The following is a 13919-nucleotide window of genomic DNA, read 5'->3' as shown; positions in this document are numbered from 1 at the left end:
GTGGCCGGGGGCAGCGGCCCGCTGGCTCCCAGTCAGTCAGTCGCCCGGCCAGGCTCAGAAGTGCGCCGCTGGGGTCGTGCCTCGCCCTGAGTTTCGGGCCCACTCTGCAAAGCCACCGCAGTCACCCCCTTCGGACCCAATGCCAAGGTCGGAGGGCTCTGCGCCTTGTTGGTACCAGTCAACGACCAGCACGTGCACAGCACCGCCCTGAGGAAGGGCATAGACCCCTCTGTCCAGTGTCCAGGAAAGGACCGCCTGTGGAAGAAGCACCCTGATTCAAACCCCTGTGGGAGCTTAGTCGGCGGCCTCACCAGACGGAAAGCCCCCTCCCCTGCAAGCATTTCACGGGGGAGAGGGGGGAGGGAGGGGAGCGGTGGTTGCGTTGCGGGGGACACGCGCCCACCGGGTCGTCAGGCCCTGCGTCTTGTCCTGTCCTCTGCAGGTGGACCGGTGACCGCGACCAAGGGGCCTCTGCTTCCCTGTCCCCACCGGCCAGGCTTCAACTCCTCTTGGCACCTGGTCCTCCATGGCAACCCCCTGGCCCCGAACCGCTTGCCTGCTCTGAAGGCTGCTTCCTCCTCTTTCAGGAGCGCCTGCCCTCTTTTGCCATCTGCTCTCTTGCTTGGCTCTCAGCGCAGACTCCTAAGACCCTGTGGCCTCCTCGGCCCTCTCTCAGCCTCTGCTGAGCACACACCCTGAAGTCCTGCGCGCACTTCAAGGGTGATGTGTGAATCCACTCTTACATCCATGGGAAGTTAGATGGGAGATGAGAGAACCTGTGACTGCCCAGTCTCCAGGCTACCATGGACCTGGTGACTTGCAGCCCAGAGTGAGTTGGCTGGGGTTGGGTGGGGGGTAGAGGGGTGAGTGTGTGTCTCTGTGTGTGTGTGTGTGTGTGTGTGTGTGTGAGAGAGAGAGAGAGAGAGAGAGAGAGAGAGAGAGAGAGAGAGAGGAGAGTCAAGGCCAGAGAGGGATTGAGTGGGAGATGGAGACAGGGATGCCTCCTCACAGGCCAAGAGAGGCACAAGAGAGAAGGAGAGATGGATGAACAGGGACCACAGAGACATCTGCTGCTCCGATGAGAGTGAAAGGGAGAGACAGGCAGAGAGAGAGATTGACTCAGGGGACCCTCACGGAGGAAGGCGGTGGGGAAGGAGGTAGAGACACAGGAGGGACCTTGCGGAGGTGGTGCAAAGAGAAAGGACCCAGGCAGAGACGCTCGATGGACTCTCCCACTCCCAGGATCTGGGTGTCAAGGTTCTGCTTGTGTGGCAGGAACGGGTGAGGGAGCGGGCCCCGCGGGTGGGCCCCGTGTTCTGGGGAAGGCGGGTGTCGCCCCCCCACACACCCCATCCTCCAGGCCGAGGGGTGGGGGGGTCGGTCTGGGTGCACATGGAGGGTCATGGCCTGGACCTGGCTCGGCTCAGCGGGGTCTCATGGAGTGAGTGTCCTAGCGTCCCTGGGGAGAGCCAGGCCTGTGGGCCTTGTTGCAGGCGCTGGGCGCTGGTCGTCGGGAGGCCAGCCGCAGGCCTGAAGGGACAGCGACCGGCAGCCCAGGGCTGCGCCTGCGCCCTGGCCCGAGGGCCCGGGGGTCACGGCCTGTCTCTCGGGGCCACGCAGGTTAAAAGTGTGTGTGGGAAGGGGGCGCAAAAGCCTACAGCACCCGGTATTCCCAGGCGGTCTCCCATCCAAGTACTAACCAGGCCCGACCCTGCTTAGCTTCCGAGATCAGAGGAGATCGGGCGCGTTCAGGGTGGTATGGCCGTAGACGGGGAGGGCCGCCCGGGGGCGCCTCAAGAGCCTGCTCCGGGTTCCACCCTTCAGTCCAGGGGACGGGAGGGGGGTTGGAGGGGGGAAATCGGAGGGGTGGTCGCAGGGGGCCTCCCTCGCCCGCCCCACAACAGCGCAGCCCAGCCCAACTCAACTCAAGGCTGGGGGCTCTCACGCTCCGCTCCGACCTGACTCCACCGGGCAGCGGCCCAGGGGTCCTGGGAGACTGGGACTGGCTGAGTCCCGCCTCCAACACCGCCGCTCTCCACCTGGCTCCACTTACCGCGAGCCCCACCAAGCGCCCGCAGGGATCGCACCGCCCCGCCCCGGCCTGGCGTGGCCTGGCGTGGCCTGGCCTCCTCCGCCGCTCCTCGCCAAGGCCCAGGCCTCCCCGCGACCCCAACCCCCCCACGGACCCCCGGCCCCCCACCGCCACGCCCACCCCGCCTTTCGCCAGGCGGAGAAGCCCAGAAGCCCTGGCCGTTTCAGTGTCCCGCGCGCGCGAACCTAGCCTAGCCTAGCCCGGAGCCCAGAGAGCCAGGGGCGGAGAGGCAGGCGGGCACCCCCCTCGGACACCCCAGGGACCCTGACAGAGGCCCAGCGCCCCAGGCGGAAATGCAGTCCGACTGGGCAATGGCCAGCCGCCGGCCACACACGTCCCCTGAGCGTGCCTGGCGAGTGGAGCCACGCACAGGGAGGGCAGGAGGGAGGAACACACTCAGGGACTCAGGGAAAACCGGGCAGAGGGTGGCCGGGGGCAGCGGCCCGCTGGCTCCCAGTCAGTCAGTCGCCCGGCCAGGCTCAGAAGTGCGCCGCTGGGGTCGTGCCTCGCCCTGAGTTTCGGGCCCACTCTGCAAAGCCACCGCAGTCACCCCCTTCGGACCCAATGCCAAGGTCGGAGGGCTCTGCGCCTTGTTGGTACCAGTCAACGACCAGCACGTGCACAGCACCGCCCTGAGGAAGGGCATAGACCCCTCTGTCCAGTGTCCAGGAAAGGACCGCCTGTGGAAGAAGCATCCTGATTCAAACCCCTGTGGGAGCTTAGTCGGCGGCCTCACCAGACGGAAAGCCCCCTCCCCTGCAAGCATTGCACGGGGGAGAGGGGGGAGGGAGGGGAGCGGTGGTTGCGTTGCGGGGACACACGCCCACCGGGTCGTCAGGCCCTGCGTCTTGTCCTGTCCTCTGCAGGTGGACCGGTGACCGCGACCAAGGGGCCTCTGCTTCCCTGTCCCCACCGGCCGGGCTTCAACTCCTCTTGGCACCTGGTCCTCCATGGCAACCCCCTGGCCCCGAACCGCTTGCCTGCTCTGAAGGCTGCTTCCTCCTCTTTCAGGAGCGCCTGCCCTCTTTTGCCATCTGCTCTCTTGCTTGGCTCTCAGCGCAGACTCCTAAGACCCTGTGGCCTCCTCGGCCCTCTCTCAGCCTCTGCTGAGCACACACCCTGAAGTCCTGCGCGCACTTCAAGGGTGATGTGTGAATCCACTCTTACATCCATGGGAAGTTAGATGGGAGATGAGAGAACCTGTGACTGCCCAGTCTCCAGGCTACCATGGACCTGGTGACTTGCAGCCCAGAGTGAGTTGGCTGGGGTTGGGTGGGGGTAGAGGGGTGAGTGTGTGTCTCTGTGTGTGTGTGTGTGTGTGTGTGTGTGTGTGTGTGAGAGAGAGAGAGAGAGAGAGAGAGAGAGAGAGAGAGAGGAGAGTCAAGGCCAGAGAGGGATTGAGTGGGAGATGGAGACAGGGATGCCTCCTCACAGGCCAAGAGAGGCACAAGAGAGAAGGAGAGATGGATGAACAGGGACCCACAGAGACATCTGCTGCTCCGATGAGAGTGAAAGGGGAGAGACAGGCAGAGAGAGAGATTGACTCAGGGGGACCCTCACGGAAGAAGGCGGTGGGGAAGGAAGTAGAGACACAGGAGGGACCTTGCAGAGGTGGTGCAAAGAGAGAAGGACCCAGGCAGAGACGCTCGATGGACTCTCCCACTCCCAGGATCTGGGTGTCAAGGTTCTGCTTGTGTGGCAGGAACGGGTGAGGGAGCGGGCCCCGCGGGTGGGCCCCGTGTTCTGGGGAAGGCGGGTGTCGCCCCCCCACACACCCCATCCTCCAGGCCGAGGGGTGGGGGGGTCGGTCTGGGTGCACATGGAGGGTCGTGGCCTGGACCTGGCTCGGCTCAGCGGGGTCTCATGGAGTGAGTGTCCTAGCGTCCCTGGGGAGAGCCAGGCCTGTGGGCCTTGTTGCAGGCGCTGGGCGCTGGTCGTCGGGAGGCCAGCCGCAGGCCTGAAGGGACAGCGACCGGCAGCCCAGGGCTGCGCCTGCGCCCTGGCCCGAGGGCCCGGGGGTCACGGCCTGTCTCTCGGGGCCACGCAAGTTAAAAGTGTGTGTGGGAAGGGGGCGCAAAAGCCTACAGCACCCAGTATTCCCAGGCGGTCTCCCATCCAAGTACTAACCAGGCCCGACCCTGCTTAGCTTCCGAGATCAGATGAGATCGGGCGCATTCAGGGTGGTATGGCCGTAGATGGGGAGGGCCGCCCGGGGGCGCCTCAAGAGCCTGCTCCGGGTTCCACCCTTCAGTCCAGGGAACAGGAGGGGGGTGGAGGGGGGAAATCGGAGGGGGTGGTCGCAGGGGGCCTCCCTCGCCCGCCCCACAACAGCGCCGCCCAACCCAACTCAACTCAAGGCTGGGGGCTCTCACGCTCCGCTCCGACCTGACTCCACCGGGCAGCGGCCCAGGGGTCCTGGGAGACTGGGACTGGCTGAGTCCCGCCTCCAACACCGCTGCTCTCCACCTGGCTCCACTTACCGCGAGCCCCACCAAGCGCCCGCAGGGATCGCACCGCCCCGCCCCGGCCTGGCGTGGCCTGGCGTGGCCTGGCCTCCTCCGCTGCTCCTCGCCAAGGCCCAGGCCTCCCGCGACCCCAACCCCCCCACGGACCCCCGGCCCCCCACCGCCACGCCCACCCCGCCTTTCGCCAGGCGGAGAAGCCCAGAAGCCCTGGCAGTTTCAGTGTCCCGCGCGCGCGAACCTAGCCTAGCCTAGCCCGGAGCCCAGAGAGCCAGGGGCGGAGAGGCAGGCGGGCACCCCCCTCGGACACCCCAGGGACCCTGACAGAGGCCCAGCGCCCCAGGCGGAAATGCAGTCCGACTGGGCAATGGCCAGCCGCCGGCCACACACGTCCCCTGAGCGTGCCTGGCGAGTGGAGCCACGCACAGGGAGGGCAGGAGGGAGGAACACACTCAGGGACTCAGGGAAAACCGGGCAGAGGGTGGCCGGGGGCAGCGGCCCGCTGGCTCCCAGTCAGTCAGTCGCCCGGCCAGGCTCAGAAGTGCGCCGCTGGGGTCGTGCCTCGCCCTGAGTTTCGGGCCCACTCTGCAAAGCCACCGCAGTCACCCCCTTCGGACCCAATGCCAAGGTCGGAGGGCTCTGCGCCTTGTTGGTACCAGTCAACGACCAGCACGTGCACAGCACCGCCCTGAGGAAGGGCATAGACCCCTCTGTCCAGTGTCCAGGAAAGGACCGCCTGTGGAAGAAGCACCCTGATTCAAACCCCTGTGGGAGCTTAGTCGGCGGCCTCACCAGACGGAAAGCCCCCTCCCCTGCAAGCATTGCAGGGGGGAGAGGGGGGAGGGAGGGGAGCGGTGGTTGCGTTGCGGGGACACGCGCCCACCGGGTCGTCAGGCCCTGCGTCTTGTCCTGTCCTCTGCAGGTGGACCGGTGACCGCGACCAAGGGGCCTCTGCTTCCCTGTCCCCACCGGCCGGGCTTCAACTCCTCTTGGCACCTGGTCCTCCATGGCAACCCCCTGGCCCCGAACCGCTTGCCTGCTCTGAAGGCTGCTTCCTCCTCTTTCAGGAGCGCCTGCCCTCTTTTGCCATCTGCTCTCTTGCTTGGCTCTCAGCGCAGACTCCTAAGACCCTGTGGCCTCCTCGGCCCTCTCTCAGCCTCTGCTGAGCACACACCCTGAAGTCCTGCGCGCACTTCAAGGGTGATGTGTGAATCCACTCTTACATCCATGGGAAGTTAGATGGGAGATGAGAGAACCTGTGACTGCCCAGTCTCCAGGCTACCATGGACCTGGTGACTTGCAGCCCAGAGTGAGTTGGCTGGGGTTGGGTGGGGGGTAGAGGGGTGAGTGTGTGTCTCTGTGTGTGTGTGTGTGTGTGTGTGTGTGTGTGTGAGAGAGAGAGAGAGAGAGAGAGAGAGAGGAGAGTCAAGGCCAGAGAGGGATTGAGTGGGAGATGGAGACAGGGATGCCTCCTCACAGGCCAAGAGAGGCACAAGAGAGAAGGAGAGATGGATGAACAGGGACCCACAGAGACATCTGCTGCTCCGATGAGAGTGAAAGGGAGAGACAGGCAGAGAGAGAGATTGACTCAGGGGGACCCTCACGGAAGAAGGCGGTGGGGAAGGAAGTAGAGACACAGGAGGGACCTTGCGGAGGTGGTGCAAAGAGAGAAGGACCCAGGCAGAGACGCTCGATGGACTCTCCCACTCCCAGGATCTGGGTGTCAAGGTTCTGCTTGTGTGGCAGGAACGGGTGAGGGAGCGGGCCCCGCGGGTGGGCCCCGTGTTCTGGGGAAGGCGGGTGTCGCCCCCCCACACACCCCATCCTCCAGGCCGAGGGGTGGGGGGGTCGGTCTGGGTGCACATGGAGGGTCGTGGCCTGGACCTGGCTCGGCTCAGCGGGGTCTCATGGAGTGAGTGTCCTAGCGTCCCTGGGGAGAGCCAGGCCTGTGGGCCTTGTTGCAGGCGCTGGGCGCTGGTCGTCGGGAGGCCAGCCGCAGGCCTGAAGGGACAGCGACCGGCAGCCCAGGGCTGCGCCTGCGCCCTGGCCCGAGGGCCCGGGGGTCACGGCCTGTCTCTCGGGGCCACGCAAGTTAAAAGTGTGTGTGGGAAGGGGGCGCAAAAGCCTACAGCACCCAGTATTCCCAGGCGGTCTCCCATCCAAGTACTAACCAGGCCCGACCCTGCTTAGCTTCCGAGATCAGATGAGATCGGGCGCGTTCAGGGTGGTATGGCCGTAGATGGGGAGGGCCGCCCGGGGGCGCCTCAAGAGCCTGCTCCGGGTTCCACCCTTCAGTCCAGGGGAACGGGAGGGGGGTGGAGGGGGGAAATCGGAGGGGGTGGTCGCAGGGGGCCTCCCTCGCCCGCCCCACAACAGCGCAGCCCAACCCAACTCAACTCAAGGCTGGGGGCTCTCACGCTCCGCTCCGACCTGACTCCACCGGGCAGCGGCCCAGGGGTCCTGGGAGACTGGGACTGGCTGAGTCCCGCCTCCAACACCGCTGCTCTCCACCTGGCTCCACTTACCGCGAGCCCCACCAAGCGCCCGCAGGGATCGCACCGCCCCGCCCCGGCCTGGCGTGGCCTGGCGTGGCCTGGCCTCCTCCGCCGCTCCTCGCCAAGGCCCAGGCCTCCCGCGACCCCAACCCCCCCACGGACCCCCGGCCCCCCACCGCCACGCCCACCCCGCCTTTCGCCAGGCGGAGAAGCCCAGAAGCCCTGGCCGTTTCAGTGTCCCGCGCGCGCGAACCTAGCCTAGCCTAGCCCGGAGCCCAGAGAGCCAGGGGCGGAGAGGCAGGCGGGCACCCCCCTCGGACACCCCAGGGACCCTGACAGAGGCCCAGCGCCCCAGGCGGAAATGCAGTCCGACTGGGCAATGGCCAGCCGCCGGCCACACACGTCCCCTGAGCGTGCCTGGCGAGTGGAGCCACGCACAGGGAGGGCAGGAGGGAGGAACACACTCAGGGACTCAGGGAAAACCGGGCAGAGGGTGGCCGGGGGCAGCGGCCCGCTGGCTCCCAGTCAGTCAGTCGCCCGGCCAGGCTCAGAAGTGCGCCGCTGGGGTCGTGCCTCGCCCTGAGTTTCGGGCCCACTCTGCAAAGCCACCGCAGTCACCCCCTTCGGACCCAATGCCAAGGTCGGAGGGCTCTGCGCCTTGTTGGTACCAGTCAACGACCAGCACGTGCACAGCACCGCCCTGAGGAAGGGCATAGACCCCTCTGTCCAGTGTCCAGGAAAGGACCGCCTGTGGAAGAAGCACCCTGATTCAAACCCCTGTGGGAGCTTAGTCGGCGGCCTCACCAGACGGAAAGCCCCCTCCCCTGCAAGCATTGCAGGGGGGAGAGGGGGGAGGGAGGGGAGCGGTGGTTGCGTTGCGGGGACACGCGCCCACCGGGTCGTCAGGCCCTGCGTCTTGTCCTGTCCTCTGCAGGTGGACCGGTGACCGCGACCAAGGGGCCTCTGCTTCCCTGTCCCCACCGGCCAGGCTTCAACTCCTCTTGGCACCTGGTCCTCCATGGCAACCCCCTGGCCCCGAACCGCTTGCCTGCTCTGAAGGCTGCTTCCTCCTCTTTCAGGAGCGCCTGCCCTCTTTTGCCATCTGCTCTCTTGCTTGGCTCTCAGCGCAGACTCCTAAGACCCTGTGGCCTCCTCGGCCCTCTCTCAGCCTCTGCTGAGCACACACCCTGAAGTCCTGCGCGCACTTCAAGGGTGATGTGTGAATCCACTCTTACATCCATGGGAAGTTAGATGGGAGATGAGAGAACCTGTGACTGCCCAGTCTCCAGGCTACCATGGACCTGGTGACTTGCAGCCCAGAGTGAGTTGGCTGGGGTTGGGTGGGGGGGTAGAGGGGTGAGTGTGTGTCTGTGTGTGTGTGTGTGTGTGTGTGTGTGTGTGTGAGAGAGAGAGAGAGAGAGAGAGAGAGAGAGAGAGAGAGAGGAGAGTCAAGGCCAGAGAGGGATTGAGTGGGAGATGGAGACAGGGATGCCTCCTCACAGGCCAAGAGAGGCACAAGAGAGAAGGAGAGATGGATGAACAGGGACCCACAGAGACATCTGCTGCTCCGATGAGAGTGAAAGGGAGAGACAGGCAGAGAGAGAGATAGACTCAGAGGGACCCTCACGGAGGAAGGCGGTGGGGAAGGAGGTAGAGACACAGGAGGGACCTTGCGGAGGTGGTGCAAAGAGAGAAGGACCCAGGCAGAGACGCTCGATGGACTCTCCCACTCCCAGGATCTGGGTGTCAAGGTTCTGCTTGTGTGGCAGGAACGGGTGAGGGAGCGGGCCCCGCGGGTGGGCCCCGTGTTCTGGGGAAGGCGGGTGTCGCCCCCCCACACACCCCATCCTCCAGGCCGAGGGGTGGGGGGGTCGGTCTGGGTGCACATGGAGGGTCATGGCCTGGACCTGGCTCGGCTCAGCGGGGTCTCATGGAGTGAGTGTCCTAGCGTCCCTGGGGAGAGCCAGGCCTGTGGGCCTTGTTGCAGGCGCTGGGCGCTGGTCGTCGGGAGGCCAGCCGCAGGCCTGAAGGGACAGCGACCGGCAGCCCAGGGCTGCGCCTGCGCCCTGGCCCGAGGGCCCGGGGGTCACGGCCTGTCTCTCGGGGCCACGCAAGTTAAAAGTGTGTGTGGGAAGGGGGCGCAAAAGCCTACAGCACCCGGTATTCCCAGGCGGTCTCCCATCCAAGTACTAACCAGGCCCGACCCTGCTTAGCTTCCGAGATCAGACGAGATCGGGCGCGTTCAGGGTGGTATGGCCGTAGACGGGGAGGGCCGCCCGGGGGCGCCTCAAGAGCCTGCTCCGGGTTCCACCCTTCAGTCCAGGGGACGGGAGGGGGGTGGAGGGGGGAAATCGGAGGGGGTGGTCGCAGGGGGCCTCCCTCGCCCGCCCCACAACAGCGCAGCCCAGCCCAACTCAACTCAAGGCTGGGGGCTCTCACGCTCCGCTCCGACCTGACTCCACCGGGCAGCGGCCCAGGGGTCCTGGGAGACTGGGACTGGCTGAGTCCCGCCTCCAACACCGCCGCTCTCCACCTGGCTCCACTTACCGCGAGCCCCACCAAGCGCCCGCAGGGATCGCACCGCCCCGCCCCGGCCTGGCGTGGCCTGGCGTGGCCTGGCCTCCTCCGCCGCTCCTCGCCAAGGCCCAGGCCTCCCGCGACCCCAACCCCCCCACGGACCCCCGGCCCCCCACCGCCACGCCCACCCCGCCTTTCGCCAGGCGGAGAAGCCCAGAAGCCCTGGCCGTTTCAGTGTCCCGCGCGCGCGAACCTAGCCTAGCCTAGCCCGGAGCCCAGAGAGCCAGGGGCGGAGAGGCAGGCGGGCACCCCCCTCGGACACCCCAGGGACCCTGACAGAGGCCCAGCGCCCCAGGCGGAAATGCAGTCCGACTGGGCAATGGCCAGCCGCCGGCCACACACGTCCCCTGAGCGTGCCTGGCGAGTGGAGCCACGCACAGGGAGGGCAGGAGGGAGGAACACACTCAGGGACTCAGGGAAAACCGGGCAGAGGGTGGCCGGGGGCAGCGGCCCGCTGGCTCCCAGTCAGTCAGTCGCCCGGCCAGGCTCAGAAGTGCGCCGCTGGGGTCGTGCCTCGCCCTGAGTTTCGGGCCCACTCTGCAAAGCCACCGCAGTCACCCCCTTCGGACCCAATGCCAAGGTCGGAGGGCTCTGCGCCTTGTTGGTACCAGTCAACGACCAGCACGTGCACAGCACCGCCCTGAGGAAGGGCATAGACCCCTCTGTCCAGTGTCCAGGAAAGGACCGCCTGTGGAAGAAGCACCCTGATTCAAACCCCTGTGGGAGCTTAGTCGGCGGCCTCACCAGACGGAAAGCCCCCTCCCCTGCAAGCATTGCACGGGGGAGAGGGGGGAGGGAGGGGAGCGGTGGTTGCGTTGCGGGGACACGCGCCCACCGGGTCGTCAGGCCCTGCGTCTTGTCCTGTCCTCTGCAGGTGGACCGGTGACCGCGACCAAGGGGCCTCTGCTTCCCTGTCCCCACCGGCCGGGCTTCAACTCCTCTTGGCACCTGGTCCTCCATGGCAACCCCCTGGCCCCGAACCGCTTGCCTGCTCTGAAGGCTGCTTCCTCCTCTTTCAGGAGCGCCTGCCCTCTTTTGCCATCTGCTCTCTTGCTTGGCTCTCAGCGCAGACTCCTAAGACCCTGTGGCCTCCTCGGCCCTCTCTCAGCCTCTGCTGAGCACACACCCTGAAGTCCTGCGCGCACTTCAAGGGTGATGTGTGAATCCACTCTTACATCCATGGGAAGTTAGATGGGAGATGAGAGAACCTGTGACTGCCCAGTCTCCAGGCTACCATGGACCTGGTGACTTGCAGCCCAGAGTGAGTTGGCTGGGGTTGGGTGGGGGGTAGAGGGGTGAGTGTGTGTCTCTGTGTGTGTGTGTGTGTGTGTGTGTGTGTGTGTGTGTGAGAGAGAGAGAGAGAGAGAGAGAGAGAGAGAGGAGAGTCAAGGCCAGAGAGGGATTGAGTGGGAGATGGAGACAGGGATGCCTCCTCACAGGCCAAGAGAGGCACAAGAGAGAAGGAGAGATGGATGAACAGGGACCCACAGAGACATCTGCTGCTCCGATGAGAGTGAAAGGGAGAGACAGGCAGAGAGAGAGAGATTGACTCAGGGGGACCCTCACGGAGGAAGGCGGTGGGGAAGGAGGTAGAGACACAGGAGGGACCTTGCGGAGGTGGTGCAAAGAGAAAGGACCCAGGCAGAGACGCTCGATGGACTCTCCCACTCCCAGGATCTGGGTGTCAAGGTTCTGCTTGTGTGGCAGGAACGGGTGAGGGAGCGGGCCCCGCGGGTGGGCCCCGTGTTCTGGGGAAGGCGGGTGTCGCCCCCCCACACACCCCATCCTCCAGGCCGAGGGGTGGGGGGGTCGGTCTGGGTGCACATGGAGGGTCGTGGCCTGGACCTGGCTCGGCTCAGCGGGGTCTCATGGAGTGAGTGTCCTAGCGTCCCTGGGGAGAGCCAGGCCTGTGGGCCTTGTTGCAGGCGCTGGGCGCTGGTCGTCGGGAGGCCAGCCGCAGGCCTGAAGGGACAGCGACCGGCAGCCCAGGGCTGCGCCTGCGCCCTGGCCCGAGGGCCCGGGGGTCACGGCCTGTCTCTCGGGGCCACGCAAGTTAAAAGTGTGTGTGGGAAGGGGGCGCAAAAGCCTACAGCACCCAGTATTCCCAGGCGGTCTCCCATCCAAGTACTAACCAGGCCCGACCCTGCTTAGCTTCCGAGATCAGATGAGATCGGGCGCATTCAGGGTGGTATGGCCGTAGATGGGGAGGGCCGCCCGGGGGCGCCTCAAGAGCCTGCTCCGGGTTCCACCCTTCAGTCCAGGGAACAGGAGGGGGGTGGAGGGGGGAAATCGGAGGGGGTGGTCGCAGGGGGCCTCCCTCGCCCGCCCCACAACAGCGCCGCCCAACCCAACTCAACTCAAGGCTGGGGGCTCTCACGCTCCGCTCCGACCTGACTCCACCGGGCAGCGGCCCAGGGGTCCTGGGAGACTGGGACTGGCTGAGTCCCGCCTCCAACACCGCTGCTCTCCACCTGGCTCCACTTACCGCGAGCCCCACCAAGCGCCCGCAGGGATCGCACCGCCCCGCCCCGGCCTGGCGTGGCCTGGCGTGGCCTGGCCTCCTCCGCTGCTCCTCGCCAAGGCCCAGGCCTCCCGCGACCCCAACCCCCCCACGGACCCCCGGCCCCCCACCGCCACGCCCACCCCGCCTTTCGCCAGGCGGAGAAGCCCAGAAGCCCTGGCCGTTTCAGTGTCCCGCGCGCGCGAACCTAGCCTAGCCTAGCCCGGAGCCCAGAGAGCCAGGGGCGGAGAGGCAGGCGGGCACCCCCCTCGGACACCCCAGGGACCCTGACAGAGGCCCAGCGCCCCAGGCGGAAATGCAGTCCGACTGGGCAATGGCCAGCCGCCGGCCACACACGTCCCCTGAGCGTGCCTGGCGAGTGGAGCCACGCACAGGGAGGGCAGGAGGGAGGAACACACTCAGGGACTCAGGGAAAACCGGGCAGAGGGTGGCCGGGGGCAGCGGCCCGCTGGCTCCCAGTCAGTCAGTCGCCCGGCCAGGCTCAGAAGTGCGCCGCTGGGGTCGTGCCTCGCCCTGAGTTTCGGGCCCACTCTGCAAAGCCACCGCAGTCACCCCCTTCGGACCCAATGCCAAGGTCGGAGGGCTCTGCGCCTTGTTGGTACCAGTCAACGACCAGCACGTGCACAGCACCGCCCTGAGGAAGGGCATAGACCCCTCTGTCCAGTGTCCAGGAAAGGACCGCCTGTGGAAGAAGCACCCTGATTCAAACCCCTGTGGGAGCTTAGTCGGCGGCCTCACCAGACGGAAAGCCCCCTCCCCTGCAAGCATTGCAGGGGGGAGAGGGGGGAGGGAGGGGAGCGGTGGTTGCGTTGCGGGGACACGCGCCCACCGGGTCGTCAGGCCCTGCGTCTTGTCCTGTCCTCTGCAGGTGGACCGGTGACCGCGACCAAGGGGCCTCTGCTTCCCTGTCCCCACCGGCCGGGCTTCAACTCCTCTTGGCACCTGGTCCTCCATGGCAACCCCCTGGCCCCGAACCGCTTGCCTGCTCTGAAGGCTGCTTCCTCCTCTTTCAGGAGCGCCTGCCCTCTTTTGCCATCTGCTCTCTTGCTTGGCTCTCAGCGCAGACTCCTAAGACCCTGTGGCCTCCTCGGCCCTCTCTCAGCCTCTGCTGAGCACACACCCTGAAGTCCTGCGCGCACTTCAAGGGTGATGTGTGAATCCACTCTTACATCCATGGGAAGTTAGATGGGAGATGAGAGAACCTGTGACTGCCCAGTCTCCAGGCTACCATGGACCTGGTGACTTGCAGCCCAGAGTGAGTTGGCTGGGGTTGGGTGGGGGGTAGAGGGGTGAGTGTGTGTCTCTGTGTGTGTGTGTGTGTGTGTGTGTGTGTGTGTGTGAGAGAGAGAGAGAGAGAGAGAGAGAGAGGAGAGTCAAGGCCAGAGAGGGATTGAGTGGGAGATGGAGACAGGGATGCCTCCTCACAGGCCAAGAGAGGCACAAGAGAGAAGGAGAGATGGATGAACAGGGACCCACAGAGACATCTGCTGCTCCGATGAGAGTGAAAGGGAGAGACAGGCAGAGAGAGAGATTGACTCAGGGGGACCCTCACGGAAGAAGGCGGTGGGGAAGGAAGTAGAGACACAGGAGGGACCTTGCGGAGGTGGTGCAAAGAGAGAAGGACCCAGGCAGAGACGCTCGATGGACTCTCCCACTCCCAGGATCTGGGTGTCAAGGTTCTGCTTGTGTGGCAGGAACGGGTGAGGGAGCGGGCCCCGCGGGTGGGGCCCCGTGTTCTGGGGAAGGCGGGTGTCGCCCCCCCACACACCCCA

At 66.0% G+C, this 13919-nt stretch overlaps 5 non-coding genes across 5 annotated transcripts; all 5 read right to left on the bottom strand.

Annotated features, from left to right (window-relative positions):
- Nucleotides 1–1651: 1651 nt before the first annotated feature.
- LOC139703761 (5S ribosomal RNA) lies at nt 1652–1770 on the bottom strand. The gene has a single exon (XR_011705848.1). It is a non-coding gene; the product is annotated as a 5S ribosomal RNA (ribosomal RNA).
- Nucleotides 1771–4170: 2400 nt separating this feature from the next.
- LOC139703764 (5S ribosomal RNA) lies at nt 4171–4289 on the bottom strand. The gene has a single exon (XR_011705851.1). It is a non-coding gene; the product is annotated as a 5S ribosomal RNA (ribosomal RNA).
- A 2387-nt stretch (nt 4290–6676) lies between these two features.
- Nucleotides 6677–6795, bottom strand: LOC139703765 (5S ribosomal RNA). The gene has a single exon (XR_011705852.1). It is a non-coding gene; the product is annotated as a 5S ribosomal RNA (ribosomal RNA).
- A 2399-nt stretch (nt 6796–9194) lies between these two features.
- LOC139703755 (5S ribosomal RNA) lies at nt 9195–9313 on the bottom strand. The gene has a single exon (XR_011705842.1). It is a non-coding gene; the product is annotated as a 5S ribosomal RNA (ribosomal RNA).
- A 2396-nt stretch (nt 9314–11709) lies between these two features.
- On the bottom strand, nt 11710–11828 carry LOC139703763 (5S ribosomal RNA). The gene has a single exon (XR_011705850.1). It is a non-coding gene; the product is annotated as a 5S ribosomal RNA (ribosomal RNA).
- Nucleotides 11829–13919: the final 2091 nt, after the last annotated feature.

The sequence above is a fragment of the Marmota flaviventris genome, unplaced genomic scaffold (assembly GCF_047511675.1).
Source record: "Marmota flaviventris isolate mMarFla1 unplaced genomic scaffold, mMarFla1.hap1 Scaffold_1276, whole genome shotgun sequence".
In the NCBI taxonomy this organism is placed as follows: domain Eukaryota; kingdom Metazoa; phylum Chordata; class Mammalia; order Rodentia; family Sciuridae; genus Marmota; species Marmota flaviventris.
The sequence above is the reverse complement of the archived record's forward strand: the minus strand, read 5'-3'. Positions and strand labels throughout refer to the sequence as shown.